This window comes from Ictalurus punctatus, chromosome 3 (genome assembly GCF_001660625.3).
Source record: "Ictalurus punctatus breed USDA103 chromosome 3, Coco_2.0, whole genome shotgun sequence".
NCBI lineage: Eukaryota > Metazoa > Chordata > Actinopteri > Siluriformes > Ictaluridae > Ictalurus > Ictalurus punctatus.
Window position 1 is genome coordinate 36,823,398 of NC_030418.2, and position 11,518 is coordinate 36,834,915.

The following is an 11,518-nucleotide window of genomic DNA, read 5'->3' on the forward strand; positions in this document are numbered from 1 at the left end:
CACTCAGGCACGTAAAACAGCCGCGTGCCTAATTTAAGCCAATAATAACGCTCTAAACGGATTACGTCACAGGAACAGTTCTGCAGATGAGGCCGCCTCGGTTACCACACCTTAATTTCCACCCACTGTACATCATGCACCCCAAGGACCCTTTTGGTGGCTTTCATATCCGCCTGATTTCAAATCACACTAACGATGAACAATTCAAACCAGCACTCTAAAATGTATAAGTGCAACGCTATGAACACTAAATAAGAGAAAATACAGAGTGTTTTCCACACGGGGGCTCGAAGCGTTGTCCATGTAACATCATTTGAATGTTTTGCGCTGAAAATAACAGGATTTATGCCCTCTGTTGGTCACTCCAAATCGTACTGTTACAGGAAAATCAAGATCTTCTGGCTGTTTTTAAATTAAAAATGAATAAATAATCACGTCACTCAAGCCATTGTCAAATCAAGTCAGATTTTTAAAAAATTATATATTGTGGACAAACATTTAAATGAGCCATGATTAATGAAATGCAATACAGTAAAAGAATATATATATATATATATATATATATATATATATATATATATATATATATATATATATATATATATATATATAAACACTATAAAACATTGATATATCAATTACTGTTATTTGTTATTTTCTCGATGTTTCTTTGAGACAATTATGGATCAAAATGATATTAAAATTCATTTAATATTTGCTTGCTACCGGTTTCAAATTCTACCTTTTAATATTGCCAGGTGTAATAGCTTTGAGAGACCACAGGAGGGAGATATAACATATTGATGTCCGTCACTCCTCTGACACGTAATCCTAATAACCCTAGCTCCATCTAGTGGCTGTTCTTGATATGAAACCATCTGTGTGGTTTTAATAGTGTACGTCAGAGCTTCCCGACCTTTTGTAACTAAACCGTACCAACGCTCCCCTATCATGTGGCAGGCCCATCCCCCCCCCCCCCCCCCCCCCCATTGGAGCAGACCAGGTATAATGATAATACTATATAGAATCTACATATATATAACCTGAGATAGATAGATTATTTTTTGCTTTTGTGTTTTGTACTTTTTTTTTTAAAATTAATTTTAAATTAAATTAAGTTTTATGACATTTGAAATAACTTTTATGACTTTTATAAAACTATATTTTATTCAATTTTATTTTATTTGTACAGCCCTTTTAACAATGGACATTGTATCAAAGCAGCTTTACAGAAAAATATAAACACAGGATGAGGAAGAAACCTTGAGAGGAACCAGACTCAGAAGGGAACCTGTTGTGTCTTTGTGTTAGACTACAACTTGAGAAAAATAAAGTAGACAGTCGGAGGTAAAGTTAACTTGTGTATTAACTAGAGCAAGAGAGTGAAACATATCAATGCGCATGGCTAATTACCAATCAGAAAACAATGCTAAGGGGAGTGATTCCACTTAAAGAAATAGATCCACTCTATACACTACACTCCTCTACTTTTAGATTTATGCAACACATATGAATAGAAAATAAAACATTATAATTTACTCTCTGCAAATCTTGTTTTTAAACAGTCTATAACTATAACAGTCTATGATACAAACTATAATGACTATGGTTATAACTATAAAACCAAGTTAGTTCTTTAAAGATCCAGTCTTTTGGGTGGCGCCCTGTTCCTTTCAGGGTAGCACCTCTGTATCTGTGGAGTAACATGAGGGTTCTTTTCAAGGGAGACTGTTACTGTTACAAGTGATAAGTCTGGTGGACGCAGTGTGTCTGTTTTAATGAATGCAGACTGTTCAGGGGTGTTCTTTGGCTGAGCATCCAGTATTTGATCAATGTAACGTCTCCACGTATACTCTCCAACATCCACTTCGTACATCAGTGGTCCAGCTCTTGTGGCTATCCGCCCAGGTGTCCACTTGTTCTCTTCACAATACAGTTCAACCCTTTCAATATACGCTTCCCAGTCTTCATTATCGCTGTCGAACTCATCTATTTTCCCGACAAATGCCTTTGCATTATTTCCACTTTAGCATTTTAGCATCTTTTACTGTGTGTCATGCACAGTTAACGTTACTCACGCAACCCTTTTGCTAGCAGTGACTGCCTGCCGTGTTTCACTATTCCTCTCCTCTTTTCCTCTGGAGACCATCTGGCATCGCATAACTGTGCATCCAACAATATCCAGGTTCGTAATTTACCTGTCACCAATTTGTTGTGTCTTTGTGTTACATTTACATTTACAATTATTCACTTAGCAGACGCTTTTATCCAAAGCGACTTACAAATGAGAAAGATACAAGCAAAGCGATAGCAAGCAGAGAACAATACAAGAAGTGCTACCATACGAGATCTATTAATTGAATTCCAGAAGAAGCAAAGTGCAGAGTAGAGGTGTAAGTGCATTTTTTTATTATTTTATTTATTTATTTTTATTATGAGTTTGTTAGGTGTTCATTGAAGAGGTGGGTCTTTAGTTGTTTTTTTGAAGATGGTGAGAGATTCTGTGGTCCGGATTGATATTGGAAGTGCATTCCACCACTGAGGAACAGTTAGTGTGAAGGTTTTGGAAAGGGACCTTGCGCCACGCTGAGTTGGAACTGCTAAACGTCGGTCGCTAATCGATCGCAGATTGCGAGAGGGAACGTAGGCCTTCAGGAGAAAGTTGCGGTAGGAAGGTGCTGGGTGTTAGAGGGTGTTAGACTACAACTTGAGAAAAATAAAGTAGACACTCGGAGGTAAAGTTAACTTGTGTATTAACCAGAGGAAAAGAGCGAAACATATCAATGCGCATGGCTAATTACCAATCAGAAATAAATACTAAGGCGAGTGATTCCACTTAAAGAAATAGATCCACTCTATACACTACAGAACCCATCCTCATCTGGGTAACAATGGATAGTGTGAAAGTAAAAGAAAATTTATTATGGCTTTTATATGAAGTCTGTTTTGTTGAACTAGTCAACTGTTCACTAAAGGAGAACTGAGTGTATAACTGCATGTTGTAATTGCGGATTTAAGGCCATAGTAGCAACCGTAGTCCCAGCAACCACAGCGATAATGTAATTTACTACTTTAACCAGCGCTGTCTCCGTGCTATGATGAGGCCAAAATCCTGACTGATATGTTTCACGAATGTTATTTCTATGTAGGTACACGCATAGCTGCTGTGCTATAACCTTTTCTAAGATCTTCAAAATAAAGGGAAGATTTGATATTGGCCTATAGTTGGACACTTGACAAGGGTCAAGGTCAGGTTTTTTAATTAGAGGTTGGATAACCACTTATTTAAATGATTTAGGTATATAGCCAGTGCTAAGGGAAAAATGTATTCTTTTTACAAGGGGTTTGATTGCTTCTGGAATAATCTGTTTAAAGAAACACGAAAGTAAGGGATCTAGTATAAGAGTTGAGATTTTGATGAAAAAATGAATGAAAGTTTGGTCTCTCTAAGGGGAGTAAAACATTTTAATCATTGAGCTGATATTGTTATATTATCATGTCATATCAAGCAATATATATTTCTCATCCTGCACTGCAGCCTTCAAACATGGCCGCCATGGACCACAATTCCGAGAACACTACCTTTCATTCTAATCACACACACCTGCTTCCAAGCTCACATACAATCACACCACAAATAATAGAACCTGTTTGAACACTAGTTTTTTTTTTTTACATGTGTTTTCCATATACCAAGCTGTTGTTCATCGTGTTTTGTGTCCTAGTTTTGATCTTGTCCTAGCCCACATTTTGGATTCTTGTTTTGCCTCATTTATGCCTGTTTTCCGATCGCCTGATCTATTGCCTAGTTTATGACCATGTCTATGTTTCACGATTTAGATTTGTCTGCCTGTCTCTCATATAATAAAGCTCTCATCTGCATTTCCATCCGTTCTCAACTCCATTACTTGGCAAAATACTTCGCCCGCAACATGGAAGCAGCAGGAGAGCAAGGAGAGTGTCATGCCAGAGTACATGGGGATGTCTGGCCACCCTTCATGTCAGTACAGTTTCCCCAGTGGACTGATATAGACCTCCCAATGGACATAGACCTCCCGAATTATGGATTGTGTGACTACCCGAGGCAGTTCATGTTCCACTGCCAAATGTAATTTTCAAGCCTGACAAACCCTAAGATGGACAAAGGGCAGCAACTTGGGTTCATTGTGTCCCCGCTTTATGGCCTGGCCTCCCAAAGGTCACAGCATCTAGCCAGTACAGGGTCCAGTGCCCTCACCCAAGTAACTCAGTTTGCTTTACTATTTTTAAAGGGGTTTGGGAATCCAGAGCAGAACTGCAACCTGGATGAACTCTTGAGAGAAGTCAGCATAGTGGGCCAGCATGATCTGCCATTCCATACTTACTATGAGTGGATTGACAGTGTGGTCTAAATAGCTCAGCTTCAGCCCCCAGCCAACAGGGCAGTGGTGGGGGTGATGCAGACCTGCAAGACCGAGGGCTGCTGTAAAGTAGCCCAGCTACAATAAAAACCAGTAGTAAACTTGGGATACCCGGATCATATTTCAGGAATGTTCCAAGGGCAACTGGTGTGCCCACAAATGGCTCCACCTGAAAGCAAGTGCAGAGCTCCCGCTTGAGACCCATGAGGTGGTCTCACCTGCCGAGCTTCTGCCAGAGGTCAACATTGCGAGCTCATTTCCAGAGCTCCAACGTGAGACCTACGAGGTGGTCTCACCCACAGAGCTCCAGCTGATGGTCAACGTAGCGACCTCATCTCCAGAGCTCCAATCTGAGACCCATGAAGTGGTTTCACCTGCCGAGCTCCAGTAGGAGGTCAATGTGGCGACCACCTCCCCAGAGTTCCATCATGAGACCTATGAGGTGATCTCACCGTCTGAACACTCATCTGAGGTCAATGTGGTGACCTCAGCTCCAGAGCCCCAGTTGGAGGTCAACAGGGCGACCTCCTCTTCAGAGCTCCAACACAAGACCCGTGAGGTTGTCTCATTTCCAGAGCTCCAGGATAAAGTCAAGTTCTTGTCCGAGGTTGAGGACATGGCCTTCCATGCCAAATTCTGGTCCCAGGTCGACGAGTCGACCTCCCAGGCCAAGTTTCTGTCCGAGGTCGAGGTGACGGCCTCTCAAGCCAAGTTCCAGCTCCAGGTTGATGAGGTGACCTCCCATGCAAAGTTCCAATCCGAGGTCGACGAGGTGACCTCCCAGGCCAAATTCCAGTCCACGGTCGACAAGACGGCCTCTCAAGCCAGTTTGCTGTATGAAGTTGAGGAGACGGCCTCTCAAGTCAAGTTCCAGTCTGAGGTTGACGATTCAACTGCTCACGCCAAGTTCCAGTCCGAGGTCAAAGACACAACCTCCCATGCCATGTTCCAGTCCGAGGTTGATGAGGCGATCTCCAGGGCCAAGTTCCAGTCCCAGGTCTATGAAGTGACCTCCCAGGCCAAGTTCCAGTCCCAGGTCGAAGAGGCGACCTCCCAGGCCATGTTCCAGTCCCAGGTTGAAGAGGTGACCTCCCACACCAATTTTCAGTCCCAGGTCGACAAGGTGACCTCCCAGGCCAAATTCCAGTCCCAGGTTGACGAGGCGACCTCACTGGTGAAGTTCCAGTCTCAGGTCAACGAGGCGAACTTCCAGGCCCTGTCCCAGTCCCAGATCGACGAGGCGACCTCCCTCGCCAAGTTCCAGTCCCAGGTCGATGAAGCAACCTCCCATGCCAAGTTCCAGTCCCAGGTCGACGAGGCGACCTTCCACGCCACGTTCCAGTCCCAGGTTGATGAGGCGACCTCCCAGGCCAAGTTCCAGTCCCAGTTTGATGAGGCGACCTCCCAGGCCAAATTCCAGTCTCAGGTCGAGAAGGCTACCTCCCACACCATGTTCCAGTCACAGGTCTATGATACAGCCTCTCAAACCAAGTTCCTGTCTGAGGTCGAGGTGACGGCCTCTAAAGCCAAGTTCCAATCCTAGGTCGAGAAGGTGACCTCCCAGGCCAAGTTCCACTCTCAGGTCGATGAGGTGAACTCTCACACCACATTCCTGCCTGAGGTCAAAGAGACGGCCTCCCAAGCCAAGATCCTGTCCCAGGTCGACGGGGCGAAATCTCACGCCACATTTCTGTCAGAAGTCAAAGAGACAACCTCCCAAGCCACGTTCCTGTCTGAGGTGGAAGAGACGGCCTCCCAAGCCATGTTCCTGTCCGAGGTCAAAGTGCCAGCCTCCCAAGCCATGTCACTGTCCCAGGTCGAAGAGATGGCCTCCTAAGCTACATTCCTGTCGAGGTTGAAGAGACGACCTCTCAAGCCAAGTTCCTGTCACAGGTCGACGAGGCGGCCTCCCATGCCATGTTCCTGTCCCAGGACGAAGAGATGGCCTACCAAACAAAGATCTTGTCCCAGGTCGACGTGGCGAGCTCTCACACCACATTCCTGTCAGAAGTCAAAGAGACAGCCTCCTTTGAGGGACATTACTCATTTTTACTTTGTAATAAGTTTGTTCTTGTTCTATTTCATCCTCATCAGAGGATAACGCCTAAGAAGGCCATGTCATGTCACTGAGATCAGTACAGAATGTTTATCTGCTTACAGAGACACAAACATGTTCTTCTGTTCAAGGTTCGTCTAAACATCTTCCAAGATCCTAACACAAAGCCTGTTTGAACTGCCTCAAACTGCTTCTTATCCGTACACAGAATTATGTCATGCACTGCGTTTCATATATAGTAGTGGTTTAGTACAAGGGCTTCAGAGTGCTCTCATTATTCTATCCTGCTTTATTCTATCCTGTATTAACCATCTTTCTGTAATAAACCTTTTTACCTTCAGAGGACGAGTCTGCAAATGTTGTCTAATTTCCACCACAATTTGGCATCTCGTGACTGGGCTGCGAGAGTCTTCTCAGCTTTTCTGGACAACAAGCAAACGAGAGGACGCCCGTGGAAAAGTTTTCACCCTGAACTCCATGCTGATACAAGCGGATTGCCCTTTATTGTGCAGAGTGAAAGATCGATGCAGCCTAGAAATCATAAAAAAAACAGCCTTAAGGTAAATTAGAATTTTATAAAGTCATTTATACACTCCTCTCTGTGTGTGTGTGTGTGTGTGTGTGTGTGTGTGTGTGCGTGTGTGTGTGTGTCTGCACGTGCCTCTCTGTCTGTACTCCCCAGTTCCTAGGTTTCATTGTGCATAATAAATCTTACTGTTAATCTTAAAGTTAATCTTAATCTTATGGTGTAATCTTAAACTTAATTATCTTCTATGTGTCCTAGGTGCCCGTCACTTGTTCTTATCTCCTTTACTGGAGGGGCTGGATTTGGATCTGAACACTCGCTATCAGCTTGCACATCTCACTGCTGACTTCACTATGTTCTTCGCACCCCCTCTGGAGATGCAGGGTTCCCCCCATCTCTCAGATATATAATCCGCCCAGCAAATGTGTGTGTTGACGCGTCTACACAGACAGACCCTCTGCCTGACTCTTCCTCCAGCTATCAGACTGATGATGATGTGGCCTTCTCTGCCCTTCTCTGCACGTGGGCTCTGATCACTCTCCCACTTTCTCATCTACCAGTCCTGAGTACTCTCCCCGTATACCTCAGGTGGCTATCCCACGTCCCCAGTACGTACCGCATTTTATCACCCGTTTTCTCCCTACCGCTCTGCCCTGCTCTCGGATTACCTACCCACCAGCCCAGTGAATTCTCAATAAAGTTACTTACTACTTATCCTTGGTCTCCCTTATGTTTATTTCATGTCTGTTTTATATACAACATATCCCCCTCTGAGGCTGTAAACCCTCACAAACTGCCTCAATTAAGCGGGTATCTGTGGAGAAATCGGGTCTGCCGCACCCCTTGGCCGTCCCCCATTAACTGTCGGAGGATTACTCTAACGAAGCCATAATTATGGCGGTCATATGCAACATCGGATGGGTCTCTGACTGTAACTACTTCCACACTACACTGATCAGGATGGGAGCTGAGGAGGGTTTGCAGAGCTGGTGGGAGAGGCTCTAGTGTCGTGTGCCCAGGGGCCTCAAAGTCGATTGGCAGCTGCAGAATGGGCCTTAGGGCCCCTCTGCATCTATTCTGATCTTAACCCATATAGATGTACTTAGCCATAAAGCCATAGATTATCCATAGATTATAGCCATAGATTATGCTATGTACTCTGTCGTCAGTACGAGTGACTATAACGAGTGAACACTTGACTGGATTCTACATGTCCCTAACTTTCTCAACTGGGCCTATTAGCCCTCAGTTTTGTATTTGTCGGGACCGCGCAGTGTGTTGCTTCTCCTCAATAATCAAATCTCGCACTCAGGGGTGGGCAAAAAAACCTCCTATGAGGAAAAATTCCCACCCTGCCAGCACTATGTGCTCGATAGCACCATTTACACTTTTCTTGTGCCTGATTGCGTGCACACTTCTTTGCACATTACATGTCTCATCACAAACATTATATATCATTATATAACATTCCAATTAACCAGTTGTTTCAAGTTAATGTCCATCTTTCACGCCTCGGCATCCTTCAGTCTGCTGGTTGTCTTCAGCACCGGCACTTTACATAAGGATCACCCGTGGGGAGAGGCTAGGCTAGCACTTACACCCAGGGCATGGCTCATCGCATCGTCTTCTCATCCTGGTGGACTGGTGGAAGGTAACAGTAATGTCTCTTGAGGCCAGACCCCCCCGTTGACAGCTGCTGGTCCACACAGGACCTCCTTGTCATCAGACGCAAACCTCGGGGGTCGGGGGTCTCATGTCCTCATAGTCAGTTGCTTCAGCCATTCTCTCGCTGCTCATGGTCTCGCTGCTCATGGTGACCACCACCCCCCGTTGAGGTGGTAACGCCTCACCCATAACAACGAATTAGTACGGCCCTTCACTCCTGGGCTGGAACACCCCTAGGTACACAAGCTGGGGGTCACTGGACAAAGAACTTCTTTCTGCTCTCTCGGTCCCCAGCTCTGGTCCTGTAGATAGCTTAGATAGATAGATAGATAGCTTCATACATAGCAGTTAGTTATCGCATATTTTCTCTTAGTTCCATCTGCAATTACTCCAGCGGCGGTCCCTCATAAGGACCTCTCAGATGTGACACAGCCATGGGTCGACCCGTAAGTATTTCATGCGGTGTTATGCATATTTCTGTTAGTCTACATGCGATAGGTCATTAGTTTAGTTAGATAAATTTAGTGTCAGCATAAATTGCGTTAAGCTTGAGATGGTATGCCAAATCTTAGGAACTACCTCTCTGGTCAAAAATTGAATCACTGTTCCCGATGGCATAGCCTCCCACCATCTGCTAAACCTGTCTATCACCAAGTGCTTATATGGCCCTTCGGGCATTGATATGTGCCCTATCAGTACCGATTTTCCTTTTCTGACCTTGTTTTGAGCACAAATTTGCACACTCAGATAAAAACAAAAACAATATCCATCATTGCCTGTAAGTACAGAGACCAGTCCTCTTGCTGTTTTATCTTTCCCATAACTTCCCCCTCACGCACTGGTCAAAACCCTGCACATCTGAATTCCATACAGTGAGAAGTGCATTTGGTACAACTGGAATTCAATTAAACTATTTGCTCGGTATGTTAAAGTGGCGTTCCAACGTTTTTTCTAAAACCTTTTTGCATTCAAACAGCTCCAAACTGATGACACAATCCATGGGCATAAGCAGAGTCAGTATTTATATATATATTATCAATTCTACCCTTAACCAGTTCACACTCTGTAGCGATAGCTTTTAATTCAGCCAATTGGGCAGATCAGAGTGCTCATACTGTTTATGAAATTTCAGACACAAAATCTTTCAGATGGAAGGTCTAAAAAGTTCAAACTTAGGCTCGAGGAAATATGAATTTCGACTAGGCAATCATGAGTGTTCTCAGTGACTGGCTCCACAGAATTAATTAGGCAATACAATAATATAGTTGGTGTATTAGACACACTACTAGGTTTAAGAGTTACATTTTGGGTGGCACATAGAATAACCTCATATCCTGTTCTTTGTTGAGATGTCATGTGTTCATGCGGATATAATTCAAAATAGAAGTGACCTGGTGTGATGAATGTATGAGATCAATGTGTAAGAGAGCAATTTTCCCAGTGATCTGCACTAAGAGAGCAGCTCCAGCTCTGGCAATCCTTGTGCCACCAACTCCAATGTTTCCGATAAATAAACTAAAGACCTTAAGTCTACTCATGTCACAAACTACACTTCCCATCCTGCACTGCGGCCCACAAACATGGCTGCCATGTACTGCAATTCCCAGATCTCACACATCTGCATCCAATTCACAGAACATTCACAGCTACAGTATAAAGACTTTCAATTGCTTCACAGATTGTGCAGTATACGCTCCATTCCTCATGTTTGTGACCATTTCACTGTATTTTTTTTTAAATAATGAGACTTGTGTTTCGTATACATTGTATTACATATCCATAGCACACCGTATATAATATACATATTTGTATATTCACACACTACTTTATTCTGTTCTATTCAACAGTCCACGGTTCAGAAAAGAAACAAATCTCTCAAACTACACTGTTGTAAAAAGACTGTAATTGAACTAAACTAACAAACATGTCACTGCAGTGAGACCCACATCAGCACAACATGTCACACCAACAGCAAAAGAAACCCCCATGTAACATGCAATGCTGCCCGATCCAGACACATGTAATCCATGCAATTCAACATTAACTATTCACCATCTTATTCTAATGTGAAGGACTCAGATAACACATCTGTAATAGGTGTATTTTGTAAAATACGTTACAAAAAATTTGAAAATAAGTGCAGACTTATATTACCATAAAATCTTCCTTATTCATCACTGGACATAGGCAATGTTTAAAAGAAATATGCAGCAAATTATCAATCACTGTGCAACACGAATACCTCATGCCAAAAGAACTTACTACACTGCTTGACTTAATAAAATAGGAGTTACATTATTATTATTATTATTATTATTATTATTATTATTATTATTATTATTATTATTATTATTAATTTATTTATTTATTTATTTGTTTATTTATTTTTCACTTTGAGTTCATCTCGATCGGGACGTGAGTGACCAGTTGTCCTGACAACGTCAGGGCACGTAAAGTTTTATAGACATGTACACGTATAGGAATCAAAGATTCACAAATTAGTTATGGTTAGTCCAGCTCTTTTTAGTGAGTCAGTTCATTTGGCTCAGCAATAAGCTCCCAAAGGACTCTTCATTCAGTATGACTAATGGCTTTTATAATTCAGCCAAATTTAGCAATATCTAGACCTATGATTAGTATGTGTACACATATATCACTTAAATTGTTCAGTTCAAGGTAATTATACTAAATCTTTAATCGTATATAATTTTGGATTATGTTCAGCATAAAACTTTAAATAATATAAAAACATCAAACATTATTACCCATGGGTATTGAGCATTTTATTGGATAGTTTGATCTATCCAAAACTCAACCTATTCCAAACAAATCGCACTCACTACACTGCTGGACTACAGGTCTAATACGGCT